At 50.8% G+C, this 12,474-nt stretch overlaps 1 long non-coding RNA gene across 1 annotated transcript; it reads left to right on the top strand.

Moving 5' to 3' along the window:
- Positions 1-10,211: 10,211 nt before the first annotated feature.
- LOC307112667 lies at positions 10,212-12,294 on the top strand. Its single transcript, XR_013814737.1, has 3 exons — positions 10,212-11,375; positions 11,511-11,627; positions 11,722-12,294. It is a non-coding gene; the product is annotated as an uncharacterized lncRNA (long non-coding RNA).
- The last annotated feature ends 180 nt before the right edge of the window (positions 12,295-12,474 follow it).

The following is a 12,474-nucleotide window of genomic DNA, read 5'->3' as shown; positions in this document are numbered from 1 at the left end:
GGTGAGCCATTGCTTGGTGGCCTTGCTTGCTTTCTGTGGGGCTTTTTTCTTGAAATAAAGCTCAATTCCTTGATTTTTCAATAACTCCCTAATTCTTTTCATTTCATTTTTTAAATGTAATTATTACTTTTAATAATTTTAATTTAATTCCTAGGTCTCCCACTCCAAAGAGCAAACGTAAATCTAAGGACAAGAAGCGGAAGCGGTGAGTGAATTGGAGAAGAATTAGCAAGTAGATGAATGCCACCTAAGGGGTTAGGATAGAATGTGTCATGTACCTGACTAATAAAGGGTTGAGGGATGGATGAGGGGAAACCAGTACAGGTGTGACAATACCTTAGTTATGGCTGGTGGTCTTCCTTCAGGTCTCGAAGTACAACACCAGCCCCCAAGAGCCGCCGGGCCCACCATTCAACTTCTGCTGACTCTGCCTCCTCTTCTGATACTTCCCGCAGTCGGTAAGGGGTGGTCCAGGAGGAAGGGAGGGAGAGGGACTTGTGGGTTAATTAATTTAATATTTATTGAGCGCCCACGGTGTGCTAGGCGCTGCACAGACCATTCGGAAGACACGGTCCCTGCCCTCTAGGAGCTGACAGGCTAAAGCAACAGGATGGACAGACATATACATTTCCCCTTCTCTTTTTTTTTTTTTTTTTTTTTTTTGGTTTATTTTTGTTTTGTTTATTTTGTTACTTTTTGTTTTGTTCTGATGTATATGGACTGCCAGAATAGGGGGGGTGGTGGTTTGTTCGTGGTGTCTGGGGGAGGAAGGAATCCTTGCCCTGGCTTCCTTAATCGGGGAAGGCTTCCTGAAGGAGGTGGGCTCAGAGGTGAGTTGTGAATGAAGTGGGTAGGGAATGGTTGGGTGGAGGGTTTTGGGAGGTTTGTGGGAGGTGAACAAAGGGGTAGAGGGAGAACATTTTTTGGCATCGTGTTGGGAAGAGAAGGACCAACCAAAGTGAATTGGACTTGAATGTCAGTGAGTGATTTGAATCTTATGAATAAGAGAAGGTTTCTTGGAAGAGGGTTGTGTACAGTCAGGAAAGGTGGATGGGTGTTGGGGAGGGGGTTTTCTGTACTCCCCTGAACTGATTTCCTTTCTCTCCCCCATCCTCAATTACCTCCCTCAGGTCTCGAAGTGCTGCAACAAAAACCCATACAACTGCCTTGACAGGGCAGAGTCTTTCCCCTGCTTCAGGGCGTAGAGGGGAGGGAGATGCACCTTCCAGAGAACCAGGTACCAACAACACAGGGCATCCGAGCAGCCCAGAACCCTCTACAAAACAGCCTAGTAGCCCTTATGAAGACAAAGACAAGAAGGAGGAGGTATGTTAATGAGTTAATGGATGTTTATGGGCTTATAGGGATATGGACTTAGGGTAGGTGTTTGCATGAAGAAAAGTAAGAGCTTATTGAGACAAATGAATTTGAGGTTTTTTTTTTTTTTTTTTTTAAAATATGTTTTTGATTTTAGAGAAAGGAACGGAGAGGGAGAGAGAGAAAGATAATGAGAGAGAAACGTTGATTGACTGCCTCTCCTGCATGCCCCCTGTTAGGGATTGAGCCTATAACCCTGGCATTGTGCCCTGACCAGGACCTCTTGGTTCATAGGTATAAGCTCAACCACTAAACCACACTGGCTGGGTGAATTCAGTTTTTTGTGTTTTTTTTCCCCCCTGTATTTCTGTCTTATTTGTCAGGTTTTCTTTTATATTTGCAAATCCTTTAGAATTGTGGTTTTCAAACTTCACTTGATGTAGGTTTTGCATCATCATCCTGTTTATGTATATAGAACTCGAAAGTTTCTTTATACTTGGTCTTACTACTTAGATTCCTCTAATATTTTATCTCATTAAATGCTGGTTGTGGTTAATTAAAATGTTTGAACCCACTGGGTTGCTACCTGAAATCTGAAAACACTATTCTGGAATGGTTTTTTTCAGCACCTGTTCTTTTATACTTGCTATTCTAATGCAAACACTAATGTTTTTTTGCTTCAACTATTTTAATTGCTGTTTTGCTAAATTCTTAGCACTCATATCCATTTTCTATGTTCTCTGTCTTTTCCTGTGCTCCATCCCAGTGTTTTTTATTTATATAAGTCCTCAAGTTTGTGCCTTTTTTCTTTTACTTAATACAGTTATTTTTCAAGGATAAAGTCAGAGTCCACTTTAGTGAACTGCTTTATCTTTCCACTTAAAAATACTTTTTTCTGTTTACAACATTTTATAACGGCTCTTTTCTGTAAAATGTACTATGTTGTTTGCATCCTGTTTCTATATTATATGACTCTTGAGGTCACAGACTGTTCCTATCTATGTGTTTCCCCCCAATGTTTTTTATGTTAAATGGCCTCTTGTTATTGAATAAATGTGATGGTTTATCATGGGAAAAAGGACCAGTTGGTATAATGGGACATGCAGAAAAATTCCTTTGGAAAGGGTGTTGGAATCTTACGGGTGATAAAAAGTTTTAGTGCTTACATATCCCTATTCCTGCTTTTTTTTCCCCCCCACCCTTAGAAATCTGCAGTTCGACCTAGCCCCTCTCCGGAAAGGAGCAGCACAGGCCCAGAACCATCTGCTCCCACTCTGCTCCTCGCTGAGCAACATGGCAGCTCCCCACAACCCCTTGCAAAAGCCCCCATAAGTCAGGAGCCAATGAACCCCCCATCTGAGGCTTCCCCAACCCGGGGTCGTTTACCACCTAAGTCTCCTGAGAAACCTCCCCAATCATCTTCAGAGAGCTCTCCACCATCCCCTCAACCAACCAAAGTTTCTCGGCATGCCAGCTCTTCCCCTGAAAGTCCTAAACCCACACCAGCTCCAGGGTCCCACCGAGAGATTTCTTCTTCTCCCGCATCGAAGAGTCGCTCACATGGCAGAGCAAAGCGGGATAAGTCACATTCTCCTACTCCTCGTAGGATGGGGAGGTCCCCTAGCCCTACCACCGCGAAGAGGGGGCGATCGCGGTCTCGAACCCCTACTAAACGAGGTCATTCTCGGTCCCGGTCCCCTCAGTGGCATAGGTCCCGGTCTGTACAGAGGTGGGGGCGATCTAGAAGTCCCCAGCGACGTGGCCGGTCTAGGTCTCCTCAGCGACCAGGCTGGTCCAGGAGCAGAAATACCCAGAGAAGAGGCAGATCTAGATCAGCAAGGCGAGGAAGGTCACACTCCAGATCTCCAGCTGCTAGGGGCAGATCTCGTTCTAGAACACCAGCCAGACGGGGCAGATCTCGCTCTAGAACACCGAGGCGTAGATCACGATCCAGAACACCGAACAGGCGTAGATCTCGGTCTAGAACACCAGCCAGGAGGGGCAGATCTCGGTCTAGAACACCGGCTAGGCGCAGATCTAGGACCCGCTCAGTACGACGGAGGTCTCGTAGCAGATCGCTAGCCAGGAGAAGCGGCAGGTCTCGCTCTAGAACCCCAGCCAGGCGTGGCAGGTCTTCCTCTAGGACCCCAGCCAGGCGTGGCAGGTCTCGTTCTAGAACCTCAGCCAGGCGAGGAAAATCTCGGTCTAGGACACCAGCAAGACGAGGGAGATCTAGGTCTAGGACACCTGCAAGACGAAGATCTCGTAGTAGAAGTCTAGTTAGACGGGGAAGATCTCATTCTAGAACACCACAAAGGAGAGGCAGGTCTGGCTCATCATCAGAGCGGAAGAATAAGTCCAGAACATCACAGAGAAGGAGCAGGTCCAACTCAAGCCCAGAAATGAAAAAATTCCGTGTTTCTTCAAGGCGAAGCAGGTCTCTCTCCTCTCCACGATCCAAAGCAAAATCTCGCTTGTCTTTGAGACGAAGCCTTTCTGGGTCCTCTCCTTGTCCTAAACAAAAGTCTCAGACACCACCTAGGCGCAGCCGCTCTGGATCATCCCAATCTAAAGCTAAATCTCAAACACCACCACTAAGGCGAAGTCGCTCTGGTTCTTCACCTAATCAGAAATCTAAAACACCATCAAAACAAAGTCTTTCTGGTTCATCTCAACCTAAAGGGAAATCTGGAACACCACCAAGACAAGGATCTGTAACAAGTCCTCAGGCAAATGAACAATGTGCAACACCACAAAGGCAGAGCTGTTCTGAAACATCACCTGACCCTGAGGTGAAATCTAGAACCCCTTTGAGACAGAGCTACTCTGTGTCCTCGCCTCCTGCAGTGAAATCGAGCACATCTCCAAGACAGAGCCGGTCTGGGTCATTATCTCCACAACCCAAAGTAAAGGCAGTAAAATCACCAACCCAGAGTCATTCTGGTTCATCTTCTCCAAGTCCTGATAGGGTGACATCTAATACACCACCAAGGCAAAACAGATCAGAGTCTCCTTGCTCCAAGGCAGAATCTACATTGTTACAAAGACACAGTCATTCTAGGTCCTCCTCACCAGATACCAAAGTGAAACCTGGAACATCACCAAGACAAAGTCACTCAGGGTCTACTTCGCCAAGCCCCAAAGTACAGCCTCAAACTTCACCAGGCCACAATCTTTCTGGATCAAGGTCACCAGGTTCCCAAGAGATGTCTAAAGATTCATCAGCACAAAGTTCTGGATCGTTCTCACTCTGTTCAGGACTAAAGTCTAACACACCACCAGGAGAGAGCTATTTTGGCACCTCTTCTCTGCAACAGGAAGGACAATCTCTTACTTTACTAGATTCTAGATCTGACACTTCGAGTCCAGAAAGGAGACAGAGTCACTATGACACTCTATCTCTGCAGAGCAAATCTCAAACACCTCCTAAGGGTGGTCAGTCTAGGTCCTCTTCTCCTGTCACTGATTCTGCACCCAGATCTCCAACAACACAAGATAGAAGCAAATTGTCAATGAGTCCTAGGCTGAAATCTGGAATGTCTCCTGAACAGAACAGATCCCAGTCTGACTCTTCCCCATATCCTGCAATGGACTGTAAATCTCTTCTGGCGCAGAGTAGATTGGAGCCTTCTCCTGAATCAAAAAAGCAAACAGACTTACTCCTTCAGGAGGATATTACTGCATCATCTATGCTAAGTGATAAATTGAGTCCTCCAGTACAGAATAGACCTGAGTCCTCACCAGTACTCAAAGATACACCTAGCACCTCTTCAAAGGAAAGAGGTGGTGTTGGGTCATCTCCAGATACAAAAGGCCAAAGTAGTCCATTAGCTAAACCAAGCCAAGATGAGGAATTGATGGAGGTAGCTGACAAATCTGAAGTGTCCTCAAACCAGGTCTTGTCCCATGTTTCTCCAGAACTTAAAGAAATGGCTGGAAGTAACTTTGAATCATCTTCTGAAAAAGAAGAAAGGACTGCTATGTCTTTGACTCTTGACCATAGCCAGTTGTTGCAGGCTTCTTTGGAAGCAGAACTCCCTGCAGTGGCCTCAACTTGGAGTAGGCCACATTATTCTCAAGAACGTAAGGAACTGTCTAATACCCCTCCCAGGGAGAATAGCTATGAGTCACCTTTAGAATTTAGAAACTCGGCCGCTGTTGCAGAAATAAATACTGGATTTTCTGCTGAGGTTAAAGGTTTGAATGAACCTTTTCCTAGTCGGTTGGAGACAGACCCATCTCTAGACATGAAAGAACAATTGAGGTCCTCCAGACGCAGCAGTTCTGAGTTATCCCCAGATGGAGTGGAGAAAGCAGGAATGTCATTAAATCGGACTCTCTCTTCACCAGTACTTGATGCTATACCTAGAACACCCTCAAGGGAAAGAAGTAGTTCTGCATCTTCTCCTGAACTGAAAGATGATTTACCCAGAACTCCCTCAAGGAGAAGCAGGTCTGGGTCTTCCCCAGGACTTAGAGATGGGTCTGGGACTCCTTCAAGGCACAGCTTATCTGGATCCTCTCCTGGAATGAAAGACATACCCAGAACACCATCCAGGGGGAGAAGTGAATGTGATTCTTCTCCAGAACCAAAAGCTTTGCCTCAGACTCCTAGGCCAAGGAGTCGTTCTCCATCATCCCCAGAACTCAAGTGTATTACCCCCCAGAGAGAAAGAAGTGGGTCAGAATCATCAGTTGAACATAAGACTTTGGGTAGGTCTCCTCTTGGGCAGAGAAGTCGATCTGGATCTTCTCAAGAACTTGATGAGAAACCTAGTGCATCCACTCAGGAAAGAAGTGAATCAGACTCTTCTCCAGATGCTAAAGTTAAAACACGAATGTCACTTAGACAAAGGAGTCGTTCTGGATCATCTCCAGAGGTCGATAGCAAATCCCGACCTTCTCCTCAGCTCAGTAGATCAGGCTCATCTCCTGAAGTTAAAGATAAGCCAAGAGCAGCATCAAGGGCACAGAGTGGTTCTGATTCCTCTCCTGAACCCAAGGCTTCTGCCCCTCGGGCACTTCCCAGACGAAGCAGATCAGGTTCATCAAGCAAAGGTAGAGGTCCTTCTCCTGAAGGAAGCAGCAGTTCTGAGTCTTCTCCAGAACACCCTCCCAAATCCAGAATGGCTAGAAGAAGCTCTAGGTCATCACCACAGCCCAAGACTAAGTCTCGCACTCCACCTCGTCGTCACAGCTCTCGATCATCTGAGAGGGCTAGGAAGACTAGACTCTCCCGTAGAAGTCGTTCTGCATCTTCCTCACCAGAGACACGTTCTAGAACTCCACCACGACGCCGACGAAGTCCTTCAGTGTCTTCCCCAGAGCCAGCTGAAAAGTCAAGATCCTCACGCCGGCGGCGTTCAGCTTCATCCCCCCGCACTAAGACAACTTCAAGGAGAGGTCGTTCTCCTTCACCAAAGCCTCGTGGGCTCCAGAGGTCCCGTTCCCGGTCAAGGAGGGAGAAGACCAGAACAACCCGACGTCGAGATAGGTCTGGATCTTCTCAGTCAACCTCTCGAAGAAGACAGCGGAGCCGGTCAAGGTCTCGGGTTACTCGTAGGCGTAGAGGAGGCTCTGGTTACCACTCAAGGTCTCCTGCCCGGCAAGAGAGTTCACGAACCTCTCGACGTCGAAGAGGTCGCTCTCGGACACCCCCAACCAGTCGGAAGCGTTCCCACTCACGCACATCACCAGCCCCATGGAAGCGTTCCAGGTCTCGGGCCTCTCCAGCCACTCATCGACGATCCAGGTCCAGAACACCCCTGGTCAGCCGACGTAGGTCCAGGTCACGTACTTCACCAGTCAGTCGAAGAAGATCAAGATCTAGGACATCAGTGACTCGAAGAAGATCTCGCTCAAGAGCATCCCCAGTGAGTCGAAGGCGATCCAGGTCCAGAACACCACCAGTAACTCGCCGGCGTTCAAGATCCAGAACACCAACTCGCCGGCGTTCCCGTTCTAGAACACCACCAGTGACTCGCAGAAGGTCTAGATCTAGGACTCCACCAGTAATGAGGAGGCGATCTCGAAGCAGAACCTCGCCTATCACTCGCAGAAGATCCAGATCCAGAACATCCCCAGTCACCCGCAGGAGATCTCGATCTCGCACCAGTCCAATAACTCGAAGGAGATCCCGCTCTCGAACCTCTCCAGTGACACGCCGCAGATCTAGGTCTCGAACACCTCCAGCTATTCGGCGTCGCTCTAGGTCTCGAACCCCACTTTTGCCACGCAAACGCTCTCGAAGTCGTTCATCGCTTGTCCGCCGCCGTTCTAGATCTCGTACTCCACGAATGACTCGAGGCAAACGGTCCTTAACAAGATCTCCTCCAGCCATCCGTAGACGATCTGTATCTGGAAGTAGTTCCGATCGTTCACGTTCTGCTACTCCTCCTGCAACAAGGAATCATTCTGGTTCTCGGACACCTCCAGTGGCACTCAATAGCTCCAGAATGAGTTGCTTCAGTCGTCCTAGCATGTCACCAACTCCTCTTGACCGCTGTAGATCACCTGGAATGCTTGAACCCCTTGGCAGCTCTAGAACACCCATGTCTGTCCTGCAGCAAGCTGGTGGCTCCATGATGGATGGTCCAGGTCCCCGAATTCCTGATCACCCTAGAACATCTGTGCCAGAAAATCATGCTCAGTCTAGAATTGCACTTGCCCTGACAGCCATCAGTCTTGGCACTGCTCGGCCTCCTCCATCCATGTCTGCTGCAGGCCTTGCTGCAAGAATGTCCCAGGTTCCTGCTCCAGTGCCTCTCATGAGTCTCAGAACAGCCCCAGCTGCCAGCCTCGCCAGTAGGATTCCTGCAGCCTCTGCAGCAGCCATGAACCTGGCTAGCGCCAGGACACCTGCCATACCAACAGCAGTGAACCTGGCTGACTCGAGAACACCAGCTGCAGCAGCAGCCATGAACTTGACCAGCCCCAGAACAGCAGTCACACCATCTGCTGTGAACCTCGCTGATCCGCGCACCCCTACAGCCCCAGCTGTGAACCTACCAGGAGCCAGAACCCCAGCGGCATTGGCAGCTTTGAGTCTCACAGGCTCTGGCACACCCCCAAACGCTGCAAACTATCCATCCAGCTCTAGAACACCCCAGGCACCAACCCCTGCAAACTTGGTGGGTCCTAGATCTACACATGCCACAGCTTCTGTGAATATTGCCAGCTCAAGAACCCCGCCATCCTTGGCCCCTGCAAGCCTCACCAGTGCTAGAATGGCTCCAGCTTTGTCTGGTGCAAACCTCACCAGCCCCAGGGTGCCCCTCTCTGCCTATGAGCGCATTAGTGGCAGAACCTCACCACCGCTCCTTGACCGAGCCAGGTCTAGAACCCCACCGGGAGGCCCAGGCTCCAGAACCCCACCAGCTGCCCCAAGCCAGTCTAGAATGACCTCTGAACGGGTTCCCTCTCCTGTTTCTAGAATGGTTCAGGCTCCTCCCTCACAGTCTGTTCTCCCTCCAGCTCAGGATCGGCCTAGGTCCCCTGGGCCATCTGCTCTTTCTGACCAATCCCAACCTTTGCTTGCCCCGACCACCCCTGTAGCAGGATCTCAGTCCCTCTCCTCTGGGTCGGCAAAGACCACATCCTCTGCTGGTGACCACAATGGCATGCTCTCTGTCCCTGTCCCTGGGGGTTCCCACCCCGAGGGGGGGGAACCACCTGCCTCTACGGGGGCCCTGCAGCCAGCAAAGGAGCGGCGGAGTTCTTCCTCCTCCTCCTCATCTAGTTCTTCCTCGTCGTCATCATCGTCGTCGTCGTCCTCCTCCTCCTCCTCCTCTGGCTCCAGTTCTAGTGACTCGGAGGGCTCTAGCCTTCCCCTTCAACCCGAAGTAGCACTGAAGAGGTAAGGGGACTTGGCTTTTAGAAATTTTCCAAGGGGAAGGTTTTATAAAGGTTGGGTCGGGATGGGGAAGGGAACGCCCTATCCAGAGGGTTCTTGGCTTGTTGAGGTGGTATGGGGACCTGACCATTAAGCTGGGAATAGAGAGAATGTGGGTTGGGGATGTTGGAGGGTGGAATGGGACAGAAAAATCTCCAAAAGTTAATTCTCTAGAGGATAATGATAAGTTTTCCATCTCTACAGAGGACAGAACTAGAGGAAATGGACTTAATTTTACAGCAGGAGGGATGGCAGTTAGACCTCAAGAGGAACTCCCTGGGCTGGAAGGATCTTCAGAGGTCATCCCATCCCTCTTCCTGCCTCCAGGCAGGACGGCTCCTCCCCCAGCCAGCGCACACACACACAGGAGCCTACCCAAGCTGGGTCTCCAAGGAAGGAGACCACCCAGCTTTGCACCCACACCTGAGCCCAGGGGCTGTTTTCCTTCATCAGGGGCATTCTTGAGGTTTAACCTTGATCCCTTGTGCTTCAGACCCCAGCCTGTTGCTTATGTTAGCAGAGGTTGGGTCAGCTTGGGGCCACTGCTCTCCAGAGAATATGCTCACTGGGTCACTGGCTCTCTGGCTTTGGCTGGGAGAGTTCCCAGGACCTTTCTCAAGCACCCCTCCCCCACTGCCCTTCCTCCCGGTCTTGGAAGGTAGGGTTGGGGTTGGGGCAGCTTGTCTCTCCTTGTGACATTGTACTCTTCCTACAGGGTCCCTAGTCCTCCCCCAGCCCCAAAAGAGAATGAACGAGAGGGACGACCTCAGGAACCAACCCCAGCCAAGAGGAAGAGGCGCGATAGCAGCTCCAGTTCCAGCTCTTCCTCCTCTTCCTCTTCCTCCTCTTCCTCTTCCTCTTCCTCCTCTTCCTCTTCCTCATCTTCCTCCTCCTCTTCCTCTTCCTCTTCTGCATCCTCTCCTTCCCCTGCTAAGCCTGACCCTCAGGCCTTGCCCAAACCTGCAAGTCCCAAGAAGCCACCCCCTGGTGAGCGTAGGTGAGTGCTACCTTGCTTGAGATGGTAGGGGTGGGATGTGACCCTGGAAGTGTGAGATCCCTGCTGGGTGTCTCATATGGACTCTGGTGTCTGGTTGTATGGGAGGAGTCAGAATCTCTTCTCTCCACATAACTCTTGTGCCTTGTTCTGACAAGGGCTGCGCCATCCAAGTGGGTGCCCCAGCCAAAATTGGGGAGTCCTAGGTTCCTTCTCTCTGCCCCTGACATGCAGCCTGGTCCCAGGGATTCTAGCTTTTAAGTCTCCCCATTGCTATTGCCAGGGCTCTGGTCTGGCCACCGTCATCTTCTCCTGACTCTGTCCACAGCCTCTTCCCTGTCTCCCTGCCTCCACGCCATTCTCTTCCACATGTAACCAGAGGGATCTTTCTAAAACGCACATCTGGTTACTTCCCTCCACTCCACAAATCCTTCTGGGACGCCCTGTGGCCTGCAGGATAAAGCCCCGTCTCTGCGGGAATGGCGTGTGAGGCTCTCCACCAACTGGCCTTGCCTGCCCTGTGTTCTCCTCTCCTGCCCGCCCCCACACATGCCCTCTGCTCCAGCCACTCCCAGCGCCTTGCAGTCTAAGGAGAACCCCATGCCTTTGGACATGCTGTTCCTTCTGCCTGGAATTCCCTTGTCCGCCTGGTGAACTCCTCGTTCTGCAAGACTCCGCTCAAACAGCACCTTCGAGAAGACTACCCTGCCCCCTTCCCTTCATCTCCCTCCCGAGTCCCCAGATCTACCTGTATCAGTCCCTGCGGGGCTGCCTCCCACACATGAGGCTGAGAGTGCACCTCTTGGCCTTCCTTCATCACCAGACAGCCCCTCCAAGGGCAAGGACTGTCTTTACCTTTGTGTCCCCCACCGTCCCATCCCCCATGCCCTGCCCACTGGGGCACTCGGTGGATGGTATGCGGGCGGATGGGTGAGTGAGCAGACAAAGGTGGGTCTGAGGCTGGCCCTGTGTGGTATGAGGTTTGGTGGTCAAGACCTGGGGGGTGGTCCTGAGTGCTGGCTGGTGGGTTTGGAAGAGTGTGGCACTATGGGGACCTTCTCTGCTCTCTAGGTCCCGCAGTCCCCGGAAGCCAATAGACTCCCTCCGGGACTCCCGGTCCCTCAGCTATTCACCTGCCGAGCGCCAACACCCCTCACCACAGGACCAACAGAGGTAGGGCCACTAATGTGTTCTTGCCAATAGCCAGCCCAGTTTGGCCGACTTCTGCAAAAAAAAGTTTTTAGGCTTAAAGATGCAAGAGATTGGGGGGGGGGGGGGGGGATGTGATCTGACGTCTGTCTGTTGCAGGAGCAGCAGCAGTGAGCATGGTTCCCGAAGAGGTCAGCGTGGGGACAGCCGCTCCCCAGGCCACAAGCGCAGGAGGGAGACACCTAGCCCCCGCCCAGTGCGGCACCGCTCCTCCAGGTGTGTCTCCTTGTGCTCCAGGACTGAGCCTTTTTTTTTTTTTTTTAGCTCTGGCTGCCTGAGATGGCATTGATGGCTTTGTTCTCTGTTGCAGGTCTCCATGAATGTTTTTTGGGGGGAATGGAATCCCACCGCACCCCAAGTTCTGGAGCCACAGGGAGTGCCCCCTTTCTCCCCAACAGCTGTGTGTGTGTGTGGGGGGGTGCTTGTCCCCTCCGAACCCTGGCAGCATTTTGAAGGGGTTCCCTTCTTTCTCTATCCCCCCCTTTTTTTCTTTGTTCCTGTGAAATGTTTAATCTCTGTGAGTTTTTCTGGTTCACATGTTTTGGGGGGTTGGGGGTAGGTGGGAGTAAGAATGGGAGTTGCTGGAGGAGGAAATATAGTTCAGGACTCCTCCAGTCTTGAGTCAGAAAGGGCCTGGGTGGCACTGTCCCCCGCCATTTACCCCTGAGTGCAGGGGAGAGGGGGAGGTGATGATTTGGGACTTGGGAACTTGTATGTTATGGAAAGGGGCAAGAGTGAAATTAGCTGGCCCTTACTGCCCCCCCCAGTAAGATTGTGGCCCCTTCCCCCCAACTTTTCACATTTCTTAAGGACATTTTGGTTTTTTAAAATCTGTACAGCAAGAGCAACTTTTTCTGTCAAATAAAAATGAGAAATGCAGGAATTGGGTCTACAGACTCTTTATTAGAGGATGGAGAAGGGCAGGGAGAAGAGCTGCCCCTTATAGTGACTGGCTACAGGGTTCTTCACAGACTGCTCTGAACCACACACTGGTTCTGGCTTATACTTTTGCTTCTGGTCTCTGAGCAGGAAAGGAGGCACCTGTCTGGAAGCCAGTGTGCTG

Source organism: Cnephaeus nilssonii (genome assembly GCF_951640355.1).
Source record: "Cnephaeus nilssonii genome assembly, chromosome: 2".
NCBI classification, from domain to species: domain Eukaryota; kingdom Metazoa; phylum Chordata; class Mammalia; order Chiroptera; family Vespertilionidae; genus Cnephaeus; species Cnephaeus nilssonii.
This window is presented reverse-complemented; position numbering and strand designations above follow the sequence as displayed.